The sequence below is a fragment of the Oncorhynchus nerka genome, linkage group LG9a (genome assembly GCF_034236695.1).
Source record: "Oncorhynchus nerka isolate Pitt River linkage group LG9a, Oner_Uvic_2.0, whole genome shotgun sequence".
NCBI lineage: Eukaryota > Metazoa > Chordata > Actinopteri > Salmoniformes > Salmonidae > Oncorhynchus > Oncorhynchus nerka.
The window spans coordinates 61,109,675-61,118,738 of NC_088404.1; the positions used below are offsets into that span (position 1 = coordinate 61,109,675).

A 9,064-nucleotide genomic window follows, 5' to 3' on the forward strand; every position below is an offset into this window, starting at 1 on the left:
GGCATGAAAGGTCCTCTGTGAGACTTCCCCCAATGCATTCTGGGAGATAATGGCTTGAGTGCTCAGAAATATCTGAAGATGGATGGGTGAAGTGCCAAACCTGTATTTTCTGCAGAGTGAGGACTGGTTCTTGAAGTGATAATTGCCTTGCCAATAAACACCTGAAAGTTTGTGGAGGTTGTGTATTTTGCATAAGTGTGTGTGTTTGGTGCTACACACTATCTTTACAAAAGCTGAGTTAGGCTATGGAATAGTAACCGTTTACAGTAAGTGTTTGGAGAAAAAATATCATCCGGGCAAGCATTTGTTATTGTAAAGTTCCGATACCGCCCAGTTTCACTCTATTTTGGATCGTTGTCTGATTCTTACCGTCAAAAGTTCCATGAGCAACAGACTTCTGCATTGCTGTACAGTGTTAATATTGGCTAAGCTAACCAGAAGAGAGGTAGTTGGGAGGAGGGGAGTAAGAGGGTTGTTGTCCTGGACAGAATGAGTGGGGATTTCTACATTCCGTCCCCTCAATCCTCCAAGGCCAACCAACCACAAGCTGAAACCCCCATTCTCTTACTCTGGGTTGACATCTGAGGTTGTAAACAAGGCCCTATTCATGGTGTGGGGGACTGGTGGTAGATAGGCCAGGAACAAGAAGCCTGATTGTGTCTGAGCTACGGGACTAATAACGTCCAGTCACTAACCAGGCGAGGAGATGGAAATTAAGAATCTGCCTGAGGATTTAGATTGGAGCTTCTAGAGACAAAACAGACATCTTTGCCTTCTCTTATTGCAGTGTGAGTGATTGCTTTCGTTATAGACGTGAGGCTGCACTAGTCTAGTCGGTAGACATTTGCCAGTTTAGGACTTTTTCAGGTAAAAATATGTCATTACTACGCTTCCGGAACTATGGTATGAACTCACATCCCATGAATTAGACCGTTGTGTTTATTAGGGCACGCAAGGAAAACATTCTACATTTTTGGTCCAGGTCGTCCCTGCCTGTTTCAGTTAGGCACCAAACAGAGGGAAACTAAGGAACACGACCCAGGTGTAATTTGGGAGTGAGACAGGTCAGGGCTCCATTGGTCTAGCTGGCCTCCAATCAGACCAGAGCTCATTCAGTCCCAGTAAAGGAGAAAAGAGGACAGAGGTTCTTGTCTTCCTGGAGATCAGTCATCTCACGCTTCTTACATGCACTAGTTTGATGTGGTTTCACATCAGGTGTTTGTGTGTGTGTGTGTTTTGGTTTACAATGGAAATGTGTTTGAGTTAGTCTGTGTGAGATGACTGAAAAATGTGTGCATTTTCGTGTCTGTGTTTGCCACCGCGTGGTGTGCGTGCGTGCGTGCGCAGCCAAGCCTTAAGGAGTGGCCCAGTCAGAAATTACAGGGTTATTAGGTCACCCAGGCCATTGTGTTGGGATTGGTCTGGGCAGTCTGCCAATCCTGGGGTTAACTCAACACTTTATCCTCTAGAGACACTGAAGGGATCTTGTCTATTTTCTCAATCCAGGTTAACTGTCACAATGTGGAAATATGATGAAGGCCTATACCGGGTATTTCATTCCTTCCACCATTCCAGTTCTTTCTCATCCAATTCAGTGCAGATGGAGGGGAAGCCCTCTTAGAGTATTGAGATACACCCTAGCTATTTTACTCTCCTGTATTTCCCCTCCTCTCATCATCAGCCAGGAAAGTGTAAGGGTGTATTCTTCCTGTGTTCCTCCTAGCTGCAGCTGCAACCATCATCACAGTTAAGCCTCAGCTTTTGGCAGCAAGGTTCATCTGGCAATGCTTCACTTGAGCTTTGGCGGTGTGTGTGCTCGTGATTGTATTTGGGGTCGGAAACTGGGGAGCAAAGAGAGAGACAGGGAATAGAGTATAAAGGTGCTTTATGCTACTGAAGCCAGCTCTGTTCACATCTGAATGACCTCAACAGACAGCGTATTAAAGAGCCCATTACCTCTGAGACCAGATATCGCCACTAGCAGCACTGACACACACACAGGGATGAATATACACTCACAGAGGGATGAGTACACACACAAACACACAGGAAGGCATACACACATACAGTGCCTAATGAAAGTCTACACACCCCTTGCAGAGTTTTCACATTTTGCTGCCTTAACATTACATCAAAAAGTTACATTTTATTACTTTCTCCTACTGATCTACACAACCTACCTTCAAAGTGAAAGAAAACTGACACACCATTTCTTAAATGAATTACAAATAAACAAATATGTCTTGATTGCATTTGTCTTTCCACCTCAGAGTCAATACTTGGTGGAAGCACCTTTGGCAGCAATAACATCTGTAAATCATTTTGAATACAATTCTACCAACTTTGCATGGCTCTTTAGGACAACATACTGTCAAAATTACTTCTGTGTTTTGGGTCGTTGTCTTGTTGCATCACCCAACTTCTGTTGAACTTCAATTGGTGGACAGATAGCCTTCTCTTGCAAAATGTCTTGATAAACTTGGGAATACATTTTTTCCGTCAATGGTAGCAAGGTGTCCAGGCCCTGAGGCAGCAAAGCAGCCCCAAACCATGATGCGAACGTCAGACGTGCAGCAATGTTTTTTTGGGCAGCAGTGGCTTCTTCCGTGGTGTCCTCCAATGAGCACCATTCTTGTTCAGTGTTTTACGTATCGTAGACTTGTCAGCAGAGATGTTAGCATGTTCCAGAGATTTCTGTAAGTCTTTAGCTGACACTCCAGGATTCTTCTTAACCTCATTGAGCATTCTGACTGTGCTCTTGCAGTCATCTTTGCAGGACGGCCACTCCTAGGGAGAGTAGCAACAGTGCTGAACTTTCTCCATTTATAGACAATTTGTCTTACCATGGACTGATGAACATCAAGGCTTTTAGAGATACTTTTGTAACCCTTTCCAGCTTTATGCAAGTCAACATTTCTTAATATTAGGTCTTCTGAGATCTCTTTTGTTCAAGGCATGGTTCACCTCAGGCAATGCTTCTTGTGCAATGTTATTGATCCATCCTCAGTTTTCTCATATCACAACCATTAAACTCTGTAGCTGTTTTAAAATCCCCAATTGGCCTCATGGTGAAATCCCTGAGCAGTTTTATTCTTCTCCAGCAACTGAGTTAGGAAGTACGCCTGTATATTTTGTAGTGACTGAGTGTATTGATACACCATCCAAAGCCTGATTTATAACTTCACTATGCTCAAAGGGATATTCAGCTTTTTTTTTACATCAATCGGTGCCCTTTTTTTGCGATGCATTGAAAATCGTCCCATGTCTTTGTGGTTGAATCTGTGCTTGAAATATGCTACTCGTTTAAGGGACCTTACATATCATTTTATGTGTGGGGTACAGAGATGGGGTAGTTATTCCAAAATCATGTTAACCACTACTATTGAACACGGAATTAGTCCATGCAATTTATGCGATTTGTTAAGCACATTTTTACTCCTGTACTTATTTAGGGTTGAATACTTACTGACTCAAGACATTTCAATTTTCATTTTTTACAAACAAAATTCCACTCTGACATTATGGGGTATTGAGTGTAGATCAGTGACACACAATCTCAATTGAATCTCTTTTAAATGAAGGCTGCAAAACAACAAAATGTGGAAAAAGTAAAGGGGTGTGAATACTTTCTCTGAAGGCACTGTATGTAGTAATTTAGTAGTAATGAGTGATAAATTGGGACGTTTCAGTACTGGTGAACACTAAATAGTTCCTACTCAAATCATGAAATAATGATTTCTTCATGATTACTGTGTAACTACTGAGCTTTTTGGTATCTACTACTTAAAAAATCCACATTGCTCCTCAATTCCTCTATGTTCATCAAACAAGAAATAAGCTTATACAAACTTAAGTGCAATTTATTTGTATTAAATGAATTACATTTACTAAATTCTTTAATTACAACACTTTTAATCCATTTGAGGCCTTGTCTTCATCCAGCTTTGACCTAACTATCTTCAGATCCTCTTTTTTGTTGCAGCCACATTTCTCCACCACGAAACTTTTTCTTTAGAAAAGCACAAGAGACATCCAATTATAACTTAAGCCATTAAAAGTCATACACATTGTTGATAAACAATGTTCATCTTACCAACAATGGCCTCCAGTCCTATGTTGAGGGCCTCCTTGGCAGCAGGTCAAAAGAGGTAAGTAGAATGGGTAAGTATACTAATAGGAAAATACTGTACCTTTGCATACAAACACGTACTTACATTTCAATGGGGCTAGCAAGTAAACTACTAGGCTAAACACATTACGTCTCTATGACAACGGCTAACGGCTGAGACCGTTTTGGCTAACAATCTTTTTGACATGGTAAAAAGTTATATAAATGGCTAAACAATGACATGAAAGTATTCATAAAACATAAAGGAAAGTGAAACTTACAGATGGTAATAGCATAAGGTCTATGAAAGATGATTCCACTCGGGAACGTCAAACAGTAGCTAGCTAACAACAACCAACTACGTCCTGTTTCGTCTTCTTCTGCGGTCATGAACACAGGAAGTGCAGCCACGAGCTGCATAACTCTACTGATCACTACTGAAAAGCCAGTGTAGTCTGCCTGTAGTGTTTTGACTACTTATTCACTATACAAACAATTAAAAACAAATACTACTGATAAGCCTTTGTAGTAAAGCTGTAGTGTTTTGACTACTTATTTTCTACTAACATCAAGTAATAAAAACCATATTACTACTGGAAACACTACTGTTTTCCTATGGAACACGACAACTCCTTTTTCTACTTACCCAGAGTCAAGTGAACTCATGGATACCATTTTTATGTCTGCATGCAGTTTGAAGGAAGTTGAAGATAGCTTCTGGCGTCTATGGGATCAGCCAATGTTAGTGCAATTAGCTAGCTGATGCCATAGACTTCCAGTCATTGCGTTTACGCTAGTTAGAAATGGCTCCAGAAACTACCTTCAACTTCCTTCAAATTGCACACAGAGACATAAATATGGTATCCATGAGTTAATTGCCAAAATCGCCAACTAACCCTATAGCCTCATAGTGATGTCCCTTAGCAGTTTCCATTCTCTCTTGCAGCTCAGTTAGGAAGGTTAGCCAGATCTTTGTAGAATCTGGGTGGTATGATACACTATCCACAGATTAGTTACCACTATCTAAAAATGTATCGCAGGCATGCTTTTAATGCTCATTGGTGTCTCTGAGTTTGAATCATTGTTTGACATTCCCTATCCAATTGGGTGACCTTACAATGACAGGGGAAGTAGTTATTAAATCATGACAACCACTATTTTTGCAAACATTGTTTGATTTTCATGAAAATATTTGCTAATCAACTTTAGATGTGACACAGCAGAAGACCTTTGTGATCAATGCTTTTTTAAAGGTTTTATACATTTCAGATTTATTTTTAAATTCTCTCACTTATACATTTTGGAGTAAGTTGTGTAGATCAGCGGTGGAAAAAAAATTCTTTCCATTTTAAAATGTATTTCCATTTTAGATTGACATTTAACCCCCACAGGACGGTTGAGCTAGCATAGGCTAATGTGATTAGCATGAGGTTGTAAGTAACAGGAACATTTCCCAGGACATAGACATATCTGATATGGACAGAAAGCTTAAATTCTTGTTAATCTAACTACACTGTCCAATTTACAGTAGCTATTACAGTGAAAGAATACCATGGTATTGTTTGAGGAGAGAGCACAGTTATGAACTTAAATGTATTAATAAACCAGTTAGGCACATTTGGGCAGTCTTGACAACATTTTGAACATAAATACAATGGTTCATTGCATCGGTCTAAAACATTGCACATACACTGCTGCCATCTAATGGGCAAAATCTAAATTCCGACTAACCTGGAATAGTACATTATGGCCTTTCTCTTGCATTTCAAAGATTGAGGAAAAATAATGTTTTTTTCTTTGTATTATCTTTTACTAGATCTAATGTGTTTTATTCTCCCACTTTAATTTCACATTTCCACAAACTTCAGTGTTTATTTTCAAATGGTATCAGGAATATGTATATCCTTGCTTCAGGTCCTGAGCTACAGGCAGTCAAAGGGTCAGATCCTTTTTTTAAGGCAGCAAAAATGTGAAAACTGTGCAAAGTTGTGTGGACTTTCACTAGGCACTAGTACAAACACGCTGGGTTAGTAATTCACAGCATTCACATATTAGTAGCATATTGAAGAAACAATAGAGAAGAAAGACACTTCCAGGGTATAGGGTTTTTCCCATGAACCCAGATTTAAAAATGTCCTTCAGTTAGCCGGTTATTTATGTCAGTCAGTGCGATGCAGTGCCTTAGACCACTGTGCCTCTCGGGAGGCCCCATGTCAGTCATTTCTCCATCCCACTTTATTTCGCTTTTCCAAATGTATTTGTCCCAAAATCCCATGCCTATGTCTTAGTCTGAGTTTTGTTTGGATCTCACCTGCCCTCTCCTTAATTAAGTAGTTTGTGTACCTCTCTCCCAGCTCCTACCCGGGTACCCAAGTGGGCAGCGTTTCCCGTGAGTACCCAGCAGGTCTGTTTGTATGTACAAAGAGTATCATGGGTGGAAGTCTGGCCAATCGTGGGACAGACTCGTTTATTGTTTGTTCATTGGCTGTTCGGTGTTCTGGAACTATTAGGCAGCGTTTCCGCCCCCGGGTGCTTTCACTGGTGATTGGTTTGTGCTGCTTGAGTCTCTTTCCGAACACATTCTGAGGGGGAATGGAGAGGAAATGAGACAGCTTGTGCAGTCTTTTGGGGAGAAAGGAAATACATGCATTCATTTGGATGTGTAGGGAGATATCTAAAGTTTGGACACCGGGCTAGTTGGGAAAATGTATATAAGAAAGTGGTGTGTGTGCTCTTGTCTGTGTGTGTAAGGATATGCTTGTCTTCGTGTCTGTGTGCATGCACTGTTTGTGTGTGTGTCTATGTGTACAGACTCTATAGTTACTATCGTTAAGCTCCTCCAGTCTTAATACATCATTATCATTGCGTGGCCCTGTGGCATGCGTGGGAAAGAATGCAGCACACCCAATCAGGGTGCTCCTCTGGCCGGCTCAATCTGGATTTATGAATGGGGAAATAGGTGTGGCTAGGTTTAACATTGAATCATGCCCCAGTCTGCTTCCGAAAAAGGAGAAAGCTTTCAGACCTGACCTACCTGTACTCGTATCCGGTTGCAGAAGACATGAATCAGGATAATCACACAAAAGTCAACACAACACTTGCACATGCTGAGATACAGGTTTTATAAGCACATTGTGCATGTTTCTTCATGTCAAAGTATAAATTGAGTGTTAATAAAAACACTTTTAGCCATAAAAATATGAGTGGCTACTAGGGTGGCTGTAATAATATTCTGGACGCTAATGCAGCTGCCTTGATTTCTTATGGGGGTGCCCACCAAACCCCATAGTTTTAATTCAAACCCAAACCGTCATTTAGCCCATACAGTGTAATAATGTCTTGGCTTCCGGTATTTTTATAGCACTCATTCATTCCAGATTTCACCCAGATAATTGCAGGGGAATTTCTTTCCTCAACTGACACGAGTTTACATCCTTCTCCATAGTTCATACAAGCCACTAACCTATAACAACAGAGTTTCAATGTGTGTCATTATATAAGAATTATAAGCACAGTATACACACGTACGCACACAGACACACACCCCATTCACATTGCTTATTAAGGAACTGTTGGAGAACACTAGCCACCACTGAGTCCAGACCCACCATTCAGGCACAATTGGGTGATGTTCCGTAGGCACAACTGTATGGGAGAATAACCTTCTGGAAAGGAAGGAGTACACACTAGTACTTAATCAATGTGTCCAGTGATTACTCAAATTATTTTCAGCTTTATTCCTGCTTACTTGACCCTGGTCTATGGAAAGACTGGTTTATCACAAAGCTTCACTGAGCTATGCAGAGGGCAGAATTCATGGGACATTCCTGGATGGCATAAGCCTTGCGGAACAGCATACCGGCCATTCCTCAGTTTAGATTGATGTGAATGAAGTGTTAGCACTCTTACTCAAGATCTCTGGACAACACGACTTTCACTGAATGCAGCTCACCTGGTGGCCCAATAGCTCGACAATCCAGCACCAATAGGCATTGTGTTTTTCCACGAATAGGTACGGGTAGTGTGATTTCGGTTAACAAGGTTTACGTGTTATGCTTAACACACTCGGCTATCTTTTTTTTTGACCATATATGTAGTCATTTTTTTTTAATTGGGGGGGGTTTACAGGCACAGTATTTCAATTAATATAATTTAACATTCCATATTTTCAATTCATTATTTTATACTATATATATTGGGGTGGCAGGGTAGCCTAGTGGTTAGAGTGTTGGACTAGTAACCGAAAGGTTGCAAGTTCAAATCCCCGAGCTGACAAGGTACAAATCTGTCGTTCTACCCCTGAACAGGCAGTTAACCCACTGTTCCTAGGCCGTCATTGAAAATAAGAATTTGTTCTTAACTGACCTGCCTAGTAAAATTTAAATAAAACTACATTGCACTTGTGGGCTGCCACAATATACAGTGCATTCGGAAACTATTCAGACCCCTTGACATTTTCCACATTTTGTTACCTTACAGCCTTATTCAATCTACACACAATACCCCATAATGACAAAGGAAAAACAGGTTTTTAGAAACTTTTGCAAATTTATTAGCAATAAAAAACAAATACCTTATTTACATAAGTATTCAGAACCTTTGCTATGAGACTCGAAATTGAGCTCAGGTGCACCCTGTTTCCATTCCACCAGAGAAAAAACCAAAATCTGGGGAAGGGTACCAAAACATTTCTGCAGCTTTGAAGGTTCCCAAAAACAGTGGCCTCCATCATTCTTAAATAGAAGAAGTTTGGAACGACCAAGACTCTTCCTAGACCTGGCCACCGGGCCAAACTGAGCAATCGGAGGAGAAGGGCCTTGGTCAGGAAAGTAACCAAGAAACCAATGGTCACTCTGACAGAGCTCCAGAGTTCTTCTGTGGAGATGGTTGTCATTCTGGAAGGTTCTCCCATCTCTGCAGCACTCCAACAAACAGGGCTTTATGGTAGAGTGGCCA

General features: G+C 40.8%; 1 long non-coding RNA gene across 1 annotated transcript; it reads right to left on the reverse strand.

Annotated features, from left to right (window-relative positions):
• Positions 1-3,897: 3,897 nt before the first annotated feature.
• Positions 3,898-4,475, reverse strand: LOC115134820 (uncharacterized). The gene is made up of 3 exons (XR_003864390.2): positions 4,390-4,475; positions 4,094-4,127; positions 3,898-4,009 (listed from the first exon to the last, which is right to left on the reverse strand). It is a non-coding gene; the product is annotated as an uncharacterized LOC115134820 (long non-coding RNA).
• Between the last annotated feature and the right edge of the window lie 4,589 nt (positions 4,476-9,064).